The sequence below is a fragment of the Habropoda laboriosa genome, unplaced genomic scaffold (genome assembly GCF_001263275.1).
Source record: "Habropoda laboriosa isolate 0110345459 unplaced genomic scaffold, ASM126327v1 scaffold225, whole genome shotgun sequence".
In the NCBI taxonomy this organism is placed as follows: Eukaryota; Metazoa; Arthropoda; class Insecta; order Hymenoptera; family Apidae; genus Habropoda; species Habropoda laboriosa.
In genome coordinates, this window is record NW_017100368.1 from 499,308 (window position 1) to 508,879 (window position 9,572).

Sequence of the window (9,572 nt, forward strand, 5' to 3'; positions counted from 1 at the left end):
CGGCTAGTTGACACACCAGTAGAAGCTACCCGATGGAAACCTACATACATATGTACATATATATTTGCCTCTCAGTCCTTCCGTCCCCCGTGAAACTGGTCTTTGTCGTTTGGGAATTCACTTCCGCGGATAGATGTAACATCAAAGTTCAGTTCGACCGGGTAAACAGGGCGGGAGAGGGGCGGTGGCGAAGAAAAGAAAGTGATTGCTCGCGTGAATCGATCCGTGTGCTTCCACTATTCTATCCGGCGGCTCGAGGAGTAGTGGAGTAACTTTGCAAAAGAACTGCCTTCTTTTTTCCACGTATGTACATCCTCTTAAGCATTGGTTCACTCCGTTGCTAGTGATTTATGCGCATTCGTGGCCCGTGTAAGTATATCGTTGCGGAATCGAGTCACCTCTGTGACGTCACGTCTGTGTACAGAGATAGTCTTATTCCACTGCCCCTCTATGCAGCAACGAGATCGTCCTGGCTGGTACACTTGTCCGACTGTATACGGACATATTCTACTTATCGGCGGATCTGCTTTTCTCCGCCTGTTTCTGTCTGACCAGGGATGGTCTTATTCTACTTATCTGATCGTATCTACCCGTTTGGATAGATAAACTGGTGTACCACTTACGTTGGAATATTTGACTGATTCTGTACCTTTCCGAACGATCTATCATATCTTCATTATTGCATCCTTTCACGTGTAACGTCCGATTTGATGAAACGAAGTCTAGTGTGCTTAATACTATAATACGCAAGATGATGTATTAAACGTTGTATTAAATAGGAAATATCATTGCAAATTTTTAACAGATTACTACTATACTATGTACCAAAATGGCCACTAAACTACTGTAGCTCATACTATACTGAACACTGCACTATTATATTCAATACTCTGTTACCGGGCGGTAGTATTATATCAAACACTGTAGTACCATATTAAATACCATACTAATATGTAGTATAGGAAATACTATACCACTATACAAATACTGTACTATTGTACAACTATGCAAAATACTGTAGTACTATGTAACTGTACAAAATACTATAGTATTACACAATTATGGAAAGTACTATCCTAATTGCTATACAAATATTATAGGCTGAAGTACTATATAAAATACTATTCTACTATACAACTATGTAAAGTAGTGTACTACTATGCAACTATATAAAATACTATACTGCCAGGCAACTATACAAAATACTACAGTACTGTGTAACTATACAAAATACTATAGTGCTGCGTAACTGTACAAAATACTGTAGTACTATGTAACTATGCAAATACTGTACTACTGTACAACTATACAAAATACTACAGTACTATGTAACTATACAAAATACTATAGTGCTGCGTAACTGTACAAAATACTGTAGTACTATGTAACTATGCAAATACTGTACTACTGTACAACTATACAAAATACTACAGTACTATGTAACTGTACAAAATACTATAGTGCTGCGTAACTGTACAAAATACTGTAGTACTATGTAACTATGCAAATACTGTACTACTGTACAATTATGCAAAATACTATGCTGCCAGGCAACTATACAAAATACTACAGTACTATGTAACTATGCAAAATACTAAGGTATTATACAATTATGCAAAGTACTATACTAAATGCCATACAATGATTATAGACTGAACTACTATATAAAATACTGTCCTACTATACAACTATGTAAAATAGTGTACTACTGCGCAACTGTATAAAATACTATAGTACTGTACAATAATGCAAAGTACTATGCTAAATGCTATGCAAATACTATAAACTGAACTACTACATAAAACACCGTCCTACTATACAACTATATAAAATAGTGTACTACTATGCAGCTATATAAAATACTATACTATCATGCAATTATACAAAATACTACACTACCATGCAACTATACAAGGTACTATACTAAATGCTACCCCACGATATTCCCCCAAACTTGAAGAACACAATCGTGCAAAAGATGCACGTTTGCTTCTGCACTGTACATCAATTCTACCTTGGCTCTCGGCCGTAAACGTCCCCGATCCCTCGAATACAAAACTGGTGTGCGAAATTCTCGTCTTAAAACCCGCTCAGCTGCCTCTTCCCAACCGAGAAATAGAGAGACGGTTGTCCAATCTAAATATCCACAATACGAGCTTCTCTCCCCGTCAGATTCAATTATTCGCACGGCGTCGATGTATTCCGGAAGCGCGTGCACGATGCAAATGCAAATACCTTGGAGAGTTCCAAGGGTAAACCGAACGACGTCTTCGTCCTGGATTAGCGCACGTGCGCTCGTTCTCTTATGAGATTGCCTCGAGATGCTGCCGCGATTTTTCCAACCAGCTGTATGAGGAGACGTGGATCGAAACGATGTTGCCTCTATAGAGAGGGGTAGAAGTTGGCTGATTAACAGGCGGCTATCGGATACCCTCGATGCTGGCTTCCCAGTTAAGTGAAATGGAGTCTGTTCAAACTGTGCTTTCTCTTCCCTTCCCGCTTTTCTTTTTATTCGTGCAAACGAAGTGAGATGGGCGAATTCCCGTTTACCCCTGTTCGAGGGTTTGCGTGTGTGCTCGTTGTGCTGAATTTTTTGCGCAGCCCTGTCTCTTTACCTTTCGAGGAGTCGGGAAACTTTGTTACGTCGAATGTTACTGAATTGTTTAGGAGCGGAGGAGGAAAGGTTTGCTGGTGCCTGTGAGTGTATTACATGGCACAGAAGCGATTCCTAGGGATGAGGCTGTGGAGATTTTTGAGAAATCGTTTTTCTTTCGTAGGATTTAGATTCCTCAACAGTAACTTAACAAGATTTGCACGATCTTTAAGTGAACAGGAAGAAGCTCGGAATTTTCCAGGGATCAATTTTCGAACGATTAGAAAATCGTCATTTTATATCACACGACGTGATATTGGATGATTGTAAAAGTTCGTGCCCGATTTGAAAATCGAACACAAACGGTGTGTGCAAAGGCACATTTCACTTGAAAAGAAAATGAAATGAAACGAACAATTATTTGAAAATAAAACACAAGCGGTGTACCTTTCGATAGGAATGTAGCATAACGCTAAAGCAAACATGTGTGACGTAGTCGTTAAGGTTCCCACCGTTTCTGAAAATCAGGCATGAATTTTTTGCAATCATCTAATAAAATGAATTTTTAAACAGTATAAAATACAATACATCAGCCTCCGCAGAAATGAAAAGAAAATTTATTAACAACATTTCTTTAAAAAATGATAATTTCATCCCATGTTCTTATCAAACAAGGCTACAAAACACATGCAAATTAGGAAAGCTCGTCACGAATTGCAGCAATAACAATTTCGCTGAACTATTAGCTTAACTATCCCCCGATAACTGTACTCCTTCGTAAAAAATGGTGCTTGAGATAAAGCCGAGAATTGCACCGAGGAACGAGGGATAATTTCAGCCGGTGAGCGAATGAAAGTTCCCTCGTTGCTTTTTTCCTCACTCTGGCGCGAATTAAGTCGCGTACAATCGCGCCCTCGTGCGTGGAAAGAAAACGGGGACAGCGAATAGCTGGGGAAAAAAGAGAGAAGTACCTCGAAGCACACGGTCCCTTCACAAAAGCGTTAATTCGGCGAGTTTGCAGTTCTAGTTTCGAATGCAACGTGCATAGACCTCGCGCGAGAAGGAATGCCCCCGCGTCTTGGTGAAGAAATTCCTTTCAGACGTTCTTTTTTACCCGTTGCTTCGCGGGAAAGGGGGGGGCGACTGTTTCTCTTTCGTCGAAAAGTGTGACGACGCACCGGTGGCTCGAGGGTTGATGCATATGCATCAACTTCGACATCCGGAAAGAAGAGAGGCGTCCCATTCGACGTCAGCTGGAAGGGTTAATTACGGAGGGTAGCTTAATTTCGACCCCGCTCATTTGAATAAGAGCCCCGTTTCCAATGGATTTTTCGCCCTGGAGAATTTTCCACCGACCGTTCACAACCTTCGCCGGAATGCACGTTCGAGAAGCCGGAGTTTCGAAGTCGAGGGATGTCACTCCGAGTGAAAGGGTTAATTAGAGGGTTTACCTACGGTGGAGGAAAGCTCGCTGTTTCTGGCCTTTCGAGCCTTGAATGAACACGAAGTTGTTGGTTGTACCTTTTTTTTTTGTTGCTGGTTTCTGGTTGGATGGAATGGTTGAATTGTGGAATAGCAATTGTGTTGAGTTTATTAGGCAGTGAATTCTTGTGATGTTTTAGACGTTGCGGCAATTCTCGTTGTTGCTTTGTGGACGATTTTTAAATAGAATAGAGTGTATTTTGAATAAGGGGTGCCTTGGAATTGTGGCCGTAATATTTTTTAAAAGGAAGAAGGTAAAATTATGTAGTATCGGGGCCTCCATACCCAAATAGGAAACCTCGAAGGGAGAATAGAGAGGGAGTGGTTGGCGTAGCGCGCAGAGCCTCGGCTTGCTAAGCCGAAGGTCCCGGGTTCGATTCCCGGTTGGGTCCCTCAGTATTTTTTCCGTCGTCGGTTCCTACAGTATTGAGAATATAGTAATTCTATGGTCGAAAGGGACTACAACCCGATCTTGATCGCGTTCCGACTGCCGGAATAACGTTCTGGAAGAAGACTGAGCCCGCGATCATGAAACGTCGTGCCCTTATATACACCAAAAATCGTGGTTTTTGGTGGTGGGGGTCCTAGATTTTCGTGGGAACGAAATGCGTTCGTTTACCCTATCTCGAGGGCCTTTTCTAGGGGGTGCGCGCTAGGCGGAAGTCTCGGCGCTTAGTTAAAAATAAAAAGAAAGAAAAGAATTCCTCTGTTGTGATATATAAATAATAATGCAGACTAAATAAATATTAATATAATATAATTATCAACTAAGGCGTATGAAATACAGTTAAATAACAACTTGTTTAAATATAGAGGGTGAGAAGAGTGTGAATTCTCTTTCGTAGAGAATATTTCTTAACCAGTTTTAAAAGTTCATTGGGGATGAATGTTTGATGGATGTAAGTAAGAAGCAAGGGCAAGATTGTACGCCGATTTTCTCGAAATTAAAAAGGTGTACAACGCTTTTGTGGGTCGCGTGTAAAATTCAGGAAATTATCCGAGAGATTCTTGCCTTGATTCTCTCATCCTCCACTTCCCGTAAGAACATCTGAGAGGAAGAAATTACAGACTCGGTATTACGCCGAGATACACGTTCGCTACAACTCCTGAACACCATTAAACTACACAAAGTTCGAGTGTAGAATATTTTCTTGGATAACATTCTCATTTTATGAACTCTTACAATAATAAAAGAAATATTTATTTAATCCGGCGCATTATATCCTTTAACTTCACTAATTTCCCGATGTTCTTCTTACAAAATTCTCCACGTTTTAATTAAGATAGCCTCTCATACCATTGCAACGTATAATTGAAATGAAACTCAATTTAGCATTAACGTTGAAGCACCAAATTAGTTGAAATCACTGAATCATATTCTCGCGGAAAGTCAACCTACACCTTCCTCAGTTTTCCACAATTTTCGCTGAAGAACACATCTGACAGTATTTCCCTCTGTAAGTAGTCTAAACTTCTCCAGAAACCTATTCCACAATTTTACACTGAGTTCCCTTTTCTTCGAACGAAACTAATTCACATTCTCACCAAAAGCCAAACCCACAGTTTTCCCTAATTTTCCACTATTCTCCGCAATTTTCACCGAATAACATATTCGAAATATTTTCCAAAAAATCTACTCTATAGGCGTACAATGTACAACAACTTGAAATGTATGCAGAACTAAAATTTTCCACAAATTCACCCTCATTCGCTTCCTCTCCAGAAATAAAGCAAACCATACATTGACGTATCCACTCGAACTTCTCCCAGGGGATACCGCGATAATTATAATTACCGGAGGCTGTCCGCGCGTCGAATCATCCCGCCAACAGGCGGCTTAATTACAGAATGGAGGCTGATGCTTATTTTAACGGGCGTCGCTCTATTAAAGACCACCGTCGAACTCGAAGTTTGCGTCTCCTCCTCCTCCTATCCTCTTCCCTCCTGTTACTGTCTCACGAGTCAACACTCGAGCGGACCACCAGGGCGATATAAACGGTGTCCAGCGGGTTGGCGAGGAAACTTCGCGAGGGAAAACACGCCCCCGGCGGCAGTGGAAGCTTCGTGCTAACAGGAAGGGACGATTACGGTGGCGGCAGGCGTCCAGCAGCCATTAACCTCCTTCATCCGGTGATGAACGACCCGGTCGCTGCATCTGGCTAAGAACACCGTGGAATTTCCAGTCACAGCTCTCCTCCCCTCTTGCACTCACTATTACCGCCGCGTCCCCCTGTTTTCGCCGGAATTCTGCCGTTGTCTGACTTATTTCTGGTTCTACTACTTGATAGTAAGAATTTCGTGCGACGAGAGGCGGTGTTAAAGCGTGAATATTTTTAAATAATCGAGGTGAGCGAGGAAGTACAGGTTCCCTATAGCAAATTCGAAAATTGTGAAACAGTTTTACGGAAAACATTTAACAATGCAACATGTCGCGCTACTGCGCTTTGCGATGCAACAATCGAGTAGTGGTTTCACGTGTAGACTGTTTTGTGAAAAGTGGTCAGCGTGTACGAAGTGAGAGAATGTGGAAGATGAAAGTAGAATTGTTATGATGTAGAGTGAAGCTTTTGTGTGGAAAGGTCTGGAAAATTAAAAGGAGCCCAAGAAATTGTGAAAATTGCATATTCAGTTTTATGTGCTTCTGAATGAATAAATGGAAGAATGGGTGTAGAAATGGGATGGAGAAGCTAGAGTGAACGTGGAACATTGTACAGACGTAGAAGAGTACGGAGAAATTGAGCAAATTGCAAAATTGAATGGAAATTAATTTTTACAGGAACTTAAAAATTTTTTAGAAAATTATTATAAGATCTGTAAAATATCTTCAGATAGTAGAAAAACTGAATGCACGCTAATTTTTATAGAAATTTAAAAGATTTTTAATATTCAAAGAATTGTAACGAAATCTGTAAAATATCTGCTAAGATAAATTGAAGTTGGGATAATTTAGAGGCTTTCACGATATACAAAGAATTTTACAGCAATATAGCATTTCAATCATCAGCACTAGAATACTTGCTATAGCTTCGGCTAATAACTAGAGGCGTTTATTGGTAACTGTGGTGGTTTAAGGGCAGGTACAGTGATTGATAGTTCTGTAGAGATCATGTTTGATGGGATGGAAAAGGTTACTGTTTCGTGAGCTAGGATTAGAGGCCGCTATTGATTGGCTTCGATGTTCGATACATTGCTAGCTGCGTGCGTGGAAACACAATTTTCACGCTGCTTTCAATCAGTGACCGTTGGATCCGGAAAACAATGGATGATCGTATTCAAAGTCAGGTTCTTCCAATTCGTGCAATAGAATTTTCATATTAAAAGCTTCTATTCAATAGAAAAACAATTAAACTATCCACTATTCGTTACTTTTTTCCTCTTCATATTTCTTCTTGTTAATCTGACCCTTCCTTTCACTGTTTTTCTTTTCCCTTTATATTGCGTTCGTTGCATGACAAGAACAATACAACGCGAAACAATTACAAATACTACTCTTTTGTTTTCTAAAACAATGCCGATCCGATTTAAAAGCAGCTGGAACGATTCTCGTCAATGAAATAGCAATTTCACGTTATTTATGGTGGAATAAAAACTTTCTTCTATCGACTAAAATAAACGAATAATTGTTCCCTTTTAGTTTTAACTTGGTATTAACGAAAATGACATTCTTTACCGGAGGAATAATTCGAATTATTCGGATCAGTGGCTCAGCCACGTCGCTTCGTTCCGCGAGATTTCCCTTTGACGGTTCACGCGGTGCTTCGGAACGCCAGATAATTCCCCGCGAACCGTGTTCCGTTGTAATGCGCTTCCGGTTCGACCGTTTGCCTCGCGAAACCGAGATTCACCACGGCCGGAGTTGACAACTTTCGTACGCGTGCTTTTTACGCGACACTCGATTAAAGGCTTGGCTCGAGAATGCCTCGCAATTGAAAGTGGCACGAATCGAAAAGTCCAGCTCGCTAAATTCGAAGGTTTCGTCGGAATATGTAGCGTAGAGAGCGTGGAGAAAATTTCGTGAAAATGGTGAGAAATTGAAATGAGATAATTTGACGAAAATGTGGGAAATTTTTGGGGGAAAAGGGTTCGAACGTCCAATTGAAAATTTGTAAACAAAATTCAGGAAAAAAAGTTAGGAAAAGTTCAAATAGAAAAATTGAGGAAAATTCGGTGCAAAATTTCGGAAGAAGAATTTAAAAGGAACTCGTGAATTCTCGATACACAAGTTTGAAATTTAATCCGAAGGCATCGATTCTCGATGCTTGTTACGTCCCGCAACATAGAGGTTCGCTGTTATTCCGCGGAATCGTATTCCTCCGTTTCTTCGTTTCTCAATAACAACCTGTCAAAGTTGCCCCGCTCGAGGGAAAATACGCCAATGTAGAAGGATGGCGAGCGTCGAGACGTTTACCCAGCTGTCTGAACTACGTTTATCGAGTTAGGTTTAATCCCGTGAAGGCAACCGTGTTTCTTATGCATTTCAGACTGACTCGACTAACTGTTTTACTGCATGACAGAGACAACAAGCAGGGAGGGTAGAACAGTTCTGTATAATTGATCAGGGAGAAAAGTGTGATAACACCATGGTTCGCGAGACAATGGAACAATAATTGTTTAATCAGGAGGAACACGCGATTAGGCAAATAGAATGGGAATAGTTCACGGTCAGGCGAGTAGAAGAGAATGCCGCGCGATTAAGCAAGGGGAATGGGACAATGGTTGTTCAGACAAGTGGCAGAGGCTAATCCTTCATCAGACAAGTAAAACGAAAGCGTACTTTGTCAGACAAGTAGAATACCTCGGTATATGTTTGGACGAACGAGTGATGATACGAATATTGTAGACGGTGAGATGACGTCTGTGCGAGATAATTCGAGTTAAATTAGGTTTGATGAACGCGACGATACATGGTCTGTGCGCGGATCAAAATGGAGTAGATAAACGTTTACGTGAGCAGAAGGTAATTGTTGATCTGAGGAATAGAATTAGATTGGTGGAATTTTTGTTATTATCTTTTCTGGTGTATTATTAGGTATTACGTTCTTTTTACTTTATTAGAATCAAAGTATAGTTGAGTTAGGTTAGAGGTTGTGCCAAGCATGTCTGAAACTAATAATAGTAACAGTTTAATCAAAAATGTGTTTCGTTTGCCCTTTGCATTATTCAAAATGAACATGAATTTTATTCCAATCAGTATGATTTTTATCTTCAGAATAAGGGTATATACTTTCAGTGTATTTAAATCATACTTTTAAAAATCCATATTTCATACGCTTCGATTTAATATCATTATTTTAAGTGAATTAAGTAGAATTGGTGAGTGTATGGTCAGACAGAGTAGTTACTCGATTAACCCATTAATACAAGACAATTTCAACTATCTTAATTGAATCTGTTAGAATTATGGTAATAAATAAAAGATATTGTTTTAATTATAAATCTTGTTTATTCTGATACGCGAGGAAGGCACGTCGCTATTCGATCAAACAAACATAGACAA